This window comes from Pan paniscus, chromosome 6, assembly GCF_029289425.2.
Source record: "Pan paniscus chromosome 6, NHGRI_mPanPan1-v2.0_pri, whole genome shotgun sequence".
NCBI lineage: Eukaryota > Metazoa > Chordata > Mammalia > Primates > Hominidae > Pan > Pan paniscus.
The window spans coordinates 18,583,923-18,595,170 of NC_073255.2; the positions used below are offsets into that span (position 1 = coordinate 18,583,923).

At 34.9% G+C, this 11,248-nt stretch overlaps 1 long non-coding RNA gene across 2 annotated transcripts in view; it reads left to right on the forward strand.

Moving 5' to 3' along the window:
• Positions 1-5,278, forward strand: part of LOC117980882 (uncharacterized) — a 625,333-nt gene extending 620,055 nt beyond the window's left edge. The window contains exons 6-7 of one of the 2 annotated variants that reach the window (XR_008626150.1): positions 2,638-2,710; positions 3,904-5,278. This is a non-coding gene — a long non-coding RNA (uncharacterized LOC117980882). The remainder of the gene's footprint in view (positions 1-2,637; positions 2,711-3,903) is intronic. The other variant, XR_008626149.1, reaches the window with a different exon arrangement.
• The last annotated feature ends 5,970 nt before the right edge of the window (positions 5,279-11,248 follow it).

Consider the following 11,248-nt stretch of genomic DNA (forward strand, 5'->3'; position numbering starts at 1 on the left):
TATAAATATTATTATTAATATTTGTATTATTATATATTATTAATATTTGTGTGATTGTATTAACTCAGCATATACTTTTGTTAACCAAAACACTGGAATGAAACATATAGCAAAGAGAAAAAAATAGTTTGATTCCTTGTTTACCAATTTTGCTTTTTCTGGGTATTCTCAATAAGCTTCTTTTGAAAATAGAATGAAAACTAATAGTTCACAATCAAAACTAATAGTTGGAAAACATTAGTGCTGAAGTCTAACAGAGTATTGCCATTATTGAAAACACATTAAATATTCTATTGTTAACTCTGTATTTTTTCCAGTAACCTTATCATTTAAACTAAGATATGTTTCTGCAAATAGTCTGTTTTTGTCTTCTTTCCCCTAACGTATAGTGAGAGAAATTTAAGTCTCAGAACCTAGACCTATAACATTTATGCATAAGATACACAGTGTATTATATAATCTCTACTCAATCATTGTTATGTATATATTTGAACAAAACTATTACATAAAAATATTTAATCTAAGAAGGATTTATTTTAAACAGAATAAAGCCAAGTTTAAAAGTGATGCCCATTACATATGATAAAATAGTTCACTGGGTTCCTAACTTGCCTGCTTGTTGCAATCATGGGGGAACTTCAACAAATACTGACACCTTTGACTCACTACCCACCCACCAGCTAGATAATCATTCCATTATCTGCATTACGGTCTCAACTTTGAAATTTTTTAAAGACTTCCTGGTGAGTCTAGTGTGCAGCAAGTTTAGGAAGCACTGGATTTGCTTCCTCACTATGTTTCTTTTCTTAGTGCTCAAGCAGTTTCTACCTGTTCTGTTTATTTTCTCTAAGAACAAGTACATTCATTACAGAAACTTTTATTTTATAATAGAAAATGAAAACACACCAAAGAAAACACCTTTTTTCAATCATTTAATTAAATTAACATGTTCCACTTCTCCAGTGTTCAACACATTCTGATGGGGACTGATGAAGAAAATTTTTAAAAAAGATACAGGGCACAGATTCTGCTTTAAAAATGTTAAAAGAGGCCAGGCATGGTGGCTCCTCATGCCTATAATCCCAGTACCTTGGGAGGTCGAGGCTTGCGGATTACTTGAGGTCAGGAGTTTGAGGCCAGCTTGGCCACCATGGTGAAAACCAGGCTCTACTAAAAATACAAAAACTAGGCCAGGCATGGTGGCTCACACCTGTAATCCCAACACTTTGGGAGGCAAAGGATGGGAGCAGTGGATCACAAGGTCAGGAGTTCAAGACCAGCAGGCCCAATATGGTGAAACCCTGTCTCTACTAAAAATACAAAAATATGCTTGGTGTGGTGGCACATGCCTGTAATCCCAGCTACTCAGGAGGCTGAGGCAGGAGAATTGTTTGAACCCAAGAGGCAGAGGGTGCAGTAAGCCAAGATCGCACCACTGCACTCCAGCCTGGGTGACAGAGCAAGAGTCCATCTCAAAAAAAAAGTAGCTGCCATGATGGCATGTGCCTGTAGTCCCAGCTACTCAGGAGGCTGAGGCATGAGAATTGCTTGAACCCAGGATGCAGAGGTTGCAGTGAACCGAGATTGCGCCACTGCACTCCAGCCTGGGCGATGGAGTGAGACTCTGTCTCAAAAAAAAAAAAAAAAAAAATTAAAAGATTGTTCACCTGATAGAACAATGATTAAAATTCTAAGTGTCTCTCTTCAGCAATAATAATCTTGAGAGAACTTAACCACTTGAAAACAGTGAAAATATTTTTTAAATGCAAGTGAACCACAATAACTGCAGCGACCAGAGAAGAATCCCCTCCTTTTTCTTATACACACCAACATTTTCTTTTGCAAATCTCATTGAAGTGAGTCTATTTCTTCATCTGATGTCTAGAAACTACTTGACTGATTTTCATCAACATTGGAGGTGACAAGACGGCTTTATATATGCAGCCATTCTCTAATTCATATGAATACTTTGTTCATTCCTTGAATCTACCATCTACTCCTGTCAGTGCAAACACCATTAAATACTTCTATGCTGAGACTTTCACAGTTGAGAGGCATTAATATGTCTATAGGATTAATATTCTTTATATCATATGAACAGTGGAGGAAAGGTCTACATTTATACAGATTTCTTTACTCACTTCTAAAAATCCCAACTAATACCACAGCTTGGCATTAATAAAAGATTTCCAAGTTTTATGTCCCAAAAATGCAATCTTTATCTCAGGCCTATAATGAGGATTAAAGGTGATAATGAAAAAAAGAGTACTTAGCACTGTTCCTGAGACATAGTAGCCACTCAATAAATGTTAGTTCTCAAAACAAAGATGATGTCCAATTTCACTCTCTTCAAATGATTGTGTTAATTTTAAGAGTGCTTATAAAAAATTCCTTGAAGTCATTTAAAAGAGAAGCACTATCTCACTTTATTGACATTATTGTCACCTACTCCCAAACTTACTGATTTTTTTTAAAACTTGGAGTAGGCTTCCCTTAATTGGAGTTATTAGTATTTTAACAATAAGTAGTTGTAGATTCCTAAATGGTGGCCTAAAGCAGGTTGAGAAAGGGATGCATAGTTAGAAGTAGAATAATAGTTTACTGATGACCTTCATTAAGTCTTTACTCTTTTCTCAGCAAAGCTAGAGGAAACCAAAGTCATAGAACATCTGAACTCTGTCCAAACATCGGTCATATTTCAAAATTTCAGGTTAGAATGCATAATATATTAATGCTCTACAACTTTATTGTGTTCACTTTAAAATTTGTATTAAGTAGATTGCTACATTATGGTAATGTACTAAATTACCTAAAGCAAAGTAATACAATGATTAACTGACTATAAACATTGGTTTATGGTCAGTTTATAAAGTATTACAATGATTAATATTATGCATTTTCATAACAGTAGAAAATTGCAGGATGAAATATCTGTGGATTGACTCAGTGCCATTAGGAATAATAAAACAGTGGTATAACTCAGTCTCGAGTTACATCTTGAGAGTAAACTTTGTTTTAAATCTTCTCCCTAAGTGGTCGGGAAATTCATTAATTTAAAATGCCCAATGCTTGCCAGACACAACATTGAGAATACAAGCGTTCATACAAATATATCAGGCAAACTAGGGCTTAACTAAAGTTTTTTAAGCATTTTTCTTCAATGTTTTGTGGAAGAACAATGAGAAAACATCAGTTTTATTTGTTATGTTCTCTTAATGATTACAAAAGTAAGTAAAATGGGTATATTCAAGATTCAGGTTTTGCCTTCTTTCAAAAATAGGTTTGAATGAGTTGCAACTTTCAAAAATAATCTCTCAGATCTAGAGAAGCCTAGCTCATCTGTTCTACAACACAATGTACTAGACTGAGTCTTTGTGGAGAAACCAGACAACACCAAGAAAAAAGAAAGAGTTATAAGTTTATATTGTTCTATTGCGGCAAAGGGTTGGAATGTAGGTAGGCACCAATCAAAGGATTTGGGCCTCAGGGAGGAGGAAGTCTATAGAATTCCACTGAAGAATGCTGCAGCAGAATTGTCTAGCTTTGACTTCTCACCTTGCCAGAGAACTGCTGTATAATCTTAGGCCGATTACCTTACTTTCCTCATCTCTAAAATGGATATAATATCTCTGTTTTGAATGGATTAAATAAAAATTGTGAAGTGACTGGCCCATAATAGACAATCAATAAATCACAGTTATTTTTATGAACATTATCATTATATGTATTACTAGTTGCTTATAACTAGTTGGTTATTACTGAATTCTAATGTCCCAGTAGAAAAAAAAGTAAAGTGAAAATTGGTATGGGCCCAGTCTAAGAATGCTGGCTGGCGAAAATGATATGACCTTGAGAAATTGTGCAAGAGCCTTAAATACATATGTTGATAATTTTATATTGCAGAGCCTCAGACTTCCCATGATGATATCTGCCAAGTCTTTAGAAGAGTGTATGGAGTGTTCAAGAACCTTTCCTGAAACAACTTCTATTACAGACACTGCTTCTTCATGGTTATTCCATCAGACTGCAATCACTTATATGTTTTTTTCCACTCTTCCTTATATTATGAGCACTTTTCTCCTAGGGGTTCATCTCTTTAATAATCATAGCTCCCAGCACAATTGTAGGCTTATATTAGATGCTCAATAAAGATGAGTTAACATGTAAAGTAATGAATAAGTAAGAAAAAATAGAATAGTTTTGAATTAATGCATGTTACTGCTACTGTAAATTTAATGTTTTCATTTCTATTACTATTTATATATAAATTTAATTAATTTTTAACTTTCTTTGCCATCCATATATCTATTTATCTGCTCATTTGAAAATCTCTTTCCTGTTTCCTATTATTCAAAATATTAAAAGCAAATATTACTTAAATATTTAAATCACTTTTTCCATGTTAAGTTTCTCAGGATGCAGAATGTTGCTGTACACTGAGAAATATTAGGCTATACAAAATGGCTACTATAATGTAATGTTCTAGAAAATGACAAAAGTCAAACCCATTGGTTTTTGCTGCCAACACAAATTTGTCAATGTAATTAATGCCCTTTAGCCTGGGAGGGTTGTATGACAGGAAAAATGGCATCAAAGCCATTTTTATTTAAAAAATAAATGTAATATTACTTGATAATAAGGGAGCTACATAAGCAAAAATCTTAGAATTTTCTTTTTCTTTTTTTTCCTTAGTTTCACATCTTTCTACATAGTATCCAAATCCCAGTTGTTGATACTAATTTTCTTCCTTTCTTACCCTTAACAAATTTGGAGACAAAGTTAATATCATTAGTAGTATGTAAACTAATTCCTAAAGCAAAAGTCTCTAAAAGTGTGATCCATGTCCCATTTTTTATTGGTCTGCAATGAGGTAAGCATAGAAATTTTAATCACCTCCACGCATACCTTCAATGAGCAACATGTACAGTTTTTTGAGACTCTTCTCTCTTTTCCTGTTTTTTTTTCTGATTGCATTTATAAAAATGCAATTTTGTGTTTGTTGAATCTGATGATAAAAAATGAGAAAACACCACATATTCTCACTCATAGGTGGGAATTGAACAATGAGATCACATGGACACAGGAAGGGGAATATCACACTCTGGGGACTGTTGTCGGTTGGGGGAGGGGGGAGGGATAGCATCGGGAGATACACCTAATGCTAGATGACGAGTTAGTGGGTGCAGCGCACCAGCATGGCTCATGTATACATATGTAACTAACCTGCACAATGTGCACATGTACCCTAAAACTTAAAGTATAATAAAAAAAAAATGAGGTTCGTATTTTGTATATCTGTTCTTTTAAAGTTTATTTTCTAAGTAATTCATCTTCATTGTATTTCATAAAAGTGTCAGTCTGTGACAGATTGGAAACAACAGAGAGAAGAAAAAGAAAGCTAGTCCTCCACCACAGATAGTTTGAGAACCACCATCCTAGAGCATGGTGGCCTTTTCCTCACATTATATATTTTCTTTAAAAAATATTTTAACTTATTAAATAATATGCAATGCTTTTTTTTTTTTTTACCTTCTCCAGGTGCTGCATTCCATTTGTTATTTGTGTGGTCTTTACAGATGTTTCTTTAACAAATTGTAAAGCATCAAGACTGAATTTAACAGCAACAACAACCAAAAAAACAAATATGACAATATTATGTCCTGCTTAAAATGCATGAGTAGCATCTCCTTACACATATCTTTAATGCTTTTGAAGGCTTAAAGTTCCCTCCAATAACTGCTTCTGATTTTTGTTTTTGTTTTTGTTTTTTGAGATGGAGTCTCGCTCTGTCACCCAGGCTGGAGTGCAGTGGTGCGATCTCGGCTCACCACAACCTCTGCCCCTGGGTTCAAGTGATTTTCCTACCTCAGCCTCCTGAGTAGCTGGGATTACAGGCATGCGCCACCACACCCGGCTAATTTTTTCTATTTTTAGTAGAGATGGGGTTTCTCCATGTTGGTCAGGCTGTTCTTGAACTGCTGACCTCAGGTAATCTGCCCACCTTGGCCTCCGAAATTGCTGGGATTACAAGCGCGATCCACTGTGCCCGGCCTGTTTCTGATTACTTTTTAACCTGATCTCTAGCTTTCCACTCCAGACCATAGACATGTGCTCTCATCTCCAGGTCTCTGAACATATACTTTACTCTCTCATGGAACCCTCGTCTGTCTCTCTCTTTCTAAACACACACACACACACGCACACACGCACACACGTGCATATATATATACACATATATATACATATATATATATATACACATATATATACATATATATATACACACACACACACACACGATTCACACTTGCTGATACCCACTCTCTCGAGGTCTTTAGGTGTCACACTACAGGGAACTTTATCCTGTGTCTTTGATCTCTTACTTGTGCTATTAGTACTGTTTTCTTTTCATCAAACTTACTATATTTGTAAAATATTTTAATAGCTTTTTTTCCCTGGATTATAGTTTTGGTAGGTCAACAAACCAGTTTTTGCCTTTGCTTTCATATTCCTAGAACTGAGGACACTGTGTGACACACAGTGGGTTCTCTGTATTTAGAAAAGCAAAAAGTGTATAAAAGAATGTGTGAAGTGGTAATTTATAATGACAAATTCTCATAAGTGCTTTTGTTGCTTCATATCCCTCTGCAATACCCCACATAAAAAGCCATTATAATAATATTAGTAACTTACAGAAAGAATACCATAACCAAGGGGTCTTATTTTGTCTTATCATTATTAATACTTAGATCTTCTCTCTATAGTACTTGCTGTACAAATAAGTCTATTAAAAAATTCAGTTTGTCATTTCTGACATTTTATTTTTCCAACTTATTAAGTGTATTGAAAATTTAAATTCTGTTCCTCAATATGGTACAAAAACTTACTTATTAAGGCCACCATCAATGGAAAGGTTTAATAAAACCTCTGGAATTCAGGGTAGTTTGATCTTAATTTAAAATTGAACTCTGTGTAACTCCATTATTTCAGGTTCATTTACACTAACTTCAACTGCAGTTTAATCCTCAGTGCATTGCTTTTTTTTGCATTGGTCTTTTAAAATCATGCCTATTTTCTTTAATTCAGTTATTAATTTAATAGTTAACTCAAAAATATGTTTTTATTGCCCATCTACCAGGAGCAAGACACTTTAATAAGGATTTTCACATAAACTTCATGCTCATGGTTCCCCTCTAAGGCTGTTTCTATTATTTCTGAGAGCTAAATCCTAGAATGATTAAGTAATTTGTATGAAAACAAGTAGCTAAACTCTAGGAGAGTCACAATTCAAACACAAGTTGTCTGACTTCATACCTAATACTGTTTCAAGTGCTCTTCTTATCATCATCACTGATATTTTCTAAAAATGCATATGACTTTTTCAGAAGTTCTTTTGAGATTATAAGAATCTGAAGTAATCGCCCTCACATTATAATCTAAAAATCACTCAGCACATTCAGTAAACCAATTGGAAATCAATTGAAAGCAAAACATAAAAGAAAATGATTTGTACATAGGTAATTTTTTGGTAAAAAATTAATAATGGCTGACTGAGTCACATGTTAGCATGGCTGGCTTGATGGAAAGGAGCAATAGTTTAACTTACTCATAAGTCAAGTAAGTTGGCTTAATGACAGTGGGGAACAGCATACCCATACAATTTAAATTCAAACTTATGTTAATAGTTCTCAAAGCAGGACATCTAGAAACCTCTATATTTCTTTCAAGTGTAGTAGTATACCAAATGTGAGACACAGATGGATTTACTTGGTTTACTTTCCTATCCTATGTGACATTAATATTAGTCTTTGTGACAGGCCCATCAACTCTATTCCCCCTTCTACTTGAGTATAAAGGAAAAGAAAGGCACCTGTAGGGAATGTGCTTTCCTGTTACATGGAGGCCACTTACAAAGAAAGATTTCCAAAGAAAGTGGTGTCCCTGCCCACAGAAATTGACGTAACTCAAGTTCTATAATCTAAGAATGTTTGTTCAGTTGCTTAGAACTTATTGCAAAGGTGACCAAATTAAGTATCTAATCATTCCTCCACCCATCAAGTTTTATCTTGCACAGCCTATTAGGTGGCCAGCTGTGTCACCAATGTGTGTTATTGACCACAGGTAGGGTTAGATAGGAGAGTCTAGTTGGTCACAAATAATAGTTTAAATATGTAGCCTTCAGTTATTTGCCATTACACATGAAAGAAACTCTCATAACACATCTGTAGAAACCCTAATCATTTAAGCCAGCAATTATGGATAATCTCTTAAACAAAAATCTATTAATTTCATTACATTTGCTCATATAGATTAATCACCACTCACCTTTATATCAAATAAAAATGATGGTGTTAAAATCAATAAATGAAATACCCCTCAAACTATCAAGTAGATGCCTAATTTAGAATATATTTTTTCCTCTCGTTACATGTCTTTTTGTCCATAAGAATAAAAATCCTCTTATAAGGAAACCTCACAATATATAAACAAATAACCAGAAATTTCAACTAAGTTATGTTGTAATAAGGCAGAATGGCTGTTGCAAAAGGTACAAATGTTCTTCAGAATAACATTTACATGAAGTGGGTTTTGATTGTTGCTTTGATCACAGGGTTAGAAGTGATGAAGGAGGAAATCTTACCTACTACACAGACTGAGTGTGGAAACCTGTATTAAGCAATCTGATAAGCCTAAGTAGAGAACATTAAGTCTCTAGAAATACCTTGCACATATACCTGAAATAGCAGAAAACAGAAATCTTCAGCCTTGCATAAATATATTTCCACTTGCAATTTATAAGAGCAATTACTACTATAGGAAAAGATATTTCATAAGGATTAATGACAAGCTAAAGGTAATGATTCCTGCCCTCATGTTAGGCTATCAACTCCCTTCAGAGATGAAACCTAATCAATCTGTCATTATTGAACTGATGTTACATACATAATTCTAAAAAAAACCTACCTCATTTTGATGCCAATAAACTCCTGAAGATACAAGAATACAATCCTCTTCGGCAGGACCACTCTGATTGACTTTGCCCCAAAAATCTGCAGAGAGAAATTTAACAGGCTGACTATAAAGCTAAAATACTTGCCTGTAGCCACATTCACGTTAAAACACTGATTGTCTGAATTGTAAAAGCCACAACTTCTCTGTGACTGGGGTTGTTGTTTGTAACATGGGGTAACAACTGCCTTCATCCACTCAATAAACATTATTTTGGGAGATAATTAAGCACAAGGCACCATCTAAATACTGAAAATACAACTTTGACTAAGGCACAGTCACCATCTTCAGGGATTTTAATCCACTGGGGAAGATATCCAAGTAAGGAAGAAATTACAAAAAGGTCTCAAAACTCTCCCACAACGGGGCAGGGTAGGTGACAGGGAGCATATAACCTTGCCTTTAGAGTAGGTGTGAGAGGTGACCAGAAAAGCTTATCCATAGGAAATGACCTCAGAATAGAAAATAATCAGGCTAATATGCTGGTCTCCCTGGCAGAAGTGATAATACATGCAAATGCTTGGAGGTAATTAAAGAAAAAAGCAACACACTCAAGCCACTGCAAGTTGTCCTGTGTGGCCCATTAATTCAGGGCCTGCATGAAGAGAGATGAGGCTAGAGACATAAGGAGAGACTACAGCATAAAAGTCTCCTGTAAAAAATATGAATAGGTCTTCTTCCGAGAGCAATGGAAAATCATTTGTGGGTTTCAAGAGGAACTGACCTGATCAGATTTTAGGAAGTTAATTTTGGCAGGAGGGAAAGATGGACCCAGCCTCAGCTAAGCCTGCTGGAAAACCAGTACTGCAGCACAGGAAAAATAGAATAGTGGCAAGGGAGATGGAGAGACATTGATAATATCACAGGATAACAAGGCAGTAAGATTTAAAATGTAATGGACATGGAAGAATGGGGAAGAAGGTGCCACTCCCTAAGAGAAGGTGAACAGGAAAAACACAGATTTATAAAGGTAGTTAAGATTTTCACTATGGAACTTGTGAAGTTTTAGGGCAGGACATCCAAATAGAGATGTCTTTTAGATACATAGACAGGGCTCCTCCTGAGGAGAGAATGCTGGGATAGAAATAAATATTTGATATGTATATATTCTGATTGAGGCATTCAAAGTGTATCAAGTTGCCTAAGGGATATAGTCAGATAAGCAGAGACAAAAAGGGAATGCACTGAAAACATAGCTATGTATTTAAAACCATTGAAGTCATGGGAAGAGATAGGAAGTACATGAGGGTATGTAGATGAGATAGGAAGACATTAAGGAGAGAGTGTTGTCATAAAAGTTCTAGTGGAATTTGTTAGTTTTTATTCCCAGCAGTCATTTCTTCTTCTTATGGTGTTACTACATGAACTTTGATATGAGTAAACTCTTCATTCCATTCTCAATCATGCTTTTTAGACTTCACCCCTAGGGTCTAGGAGTTGAATACATGAAATAGGCAAAACCTATTGAAGTTGAATACATGAAATATAAAGTTGAATACATGAAACGTGAAGTTGAATACATGAATACCTATTGGATTTGAATACATGAAATAGGCAAAACCAGTCAGCTCATTCTCTCCTGTCTACAAGACATGTCTACAAAACATGTCTACAAGCTCATTCCCACCTGGCTCAAGAGTGGGCACAGGACTCAAATCAAGTCGATAGGTGTCAACACAGTTCAATTACAGAATTCTGAGTTACTGGGGAAACAGATTCTTCTGAACTGGTGTTGCAGTTCTGTGAGCCTGAAGTATATAACTTTCCTCCACCGAGTCTGAGAAGAAAGTCAAGACAAAACGTAACCAAGGGGGATAGATCCTACTGACATCACTTGAACCCTTTATCAGCAGGAGGTTACAATTTGAAGATGTTGAAGATGTTCATTCTCCCAAGTTCCTACCAAGAGTCACTATAACAAATAGCTTCATGTTTCCTTATTTTTCTAACTCAAATCTACCTAGAAAACTGCTGCCATCTTGATTTTCTTATTTTCATTATTTTAAACACTTTCTTCTGGCTATAAGATAAATATAAAATTAGGGGGAAATTGAATATTGAAGAAATAACAATAAAAAGCATAAAAATTAGTACAAACCCCACTACTCAAGAATGCTGTTAAAAGTCCAATATAAAAATAGTATTTTAAATTGTATACAATAGTATGATATAACTAATTTTTTAAAAAAACAGATACACACTTCTGCCAAAAACAGAAAAAGACCATAAGGAAATGTGT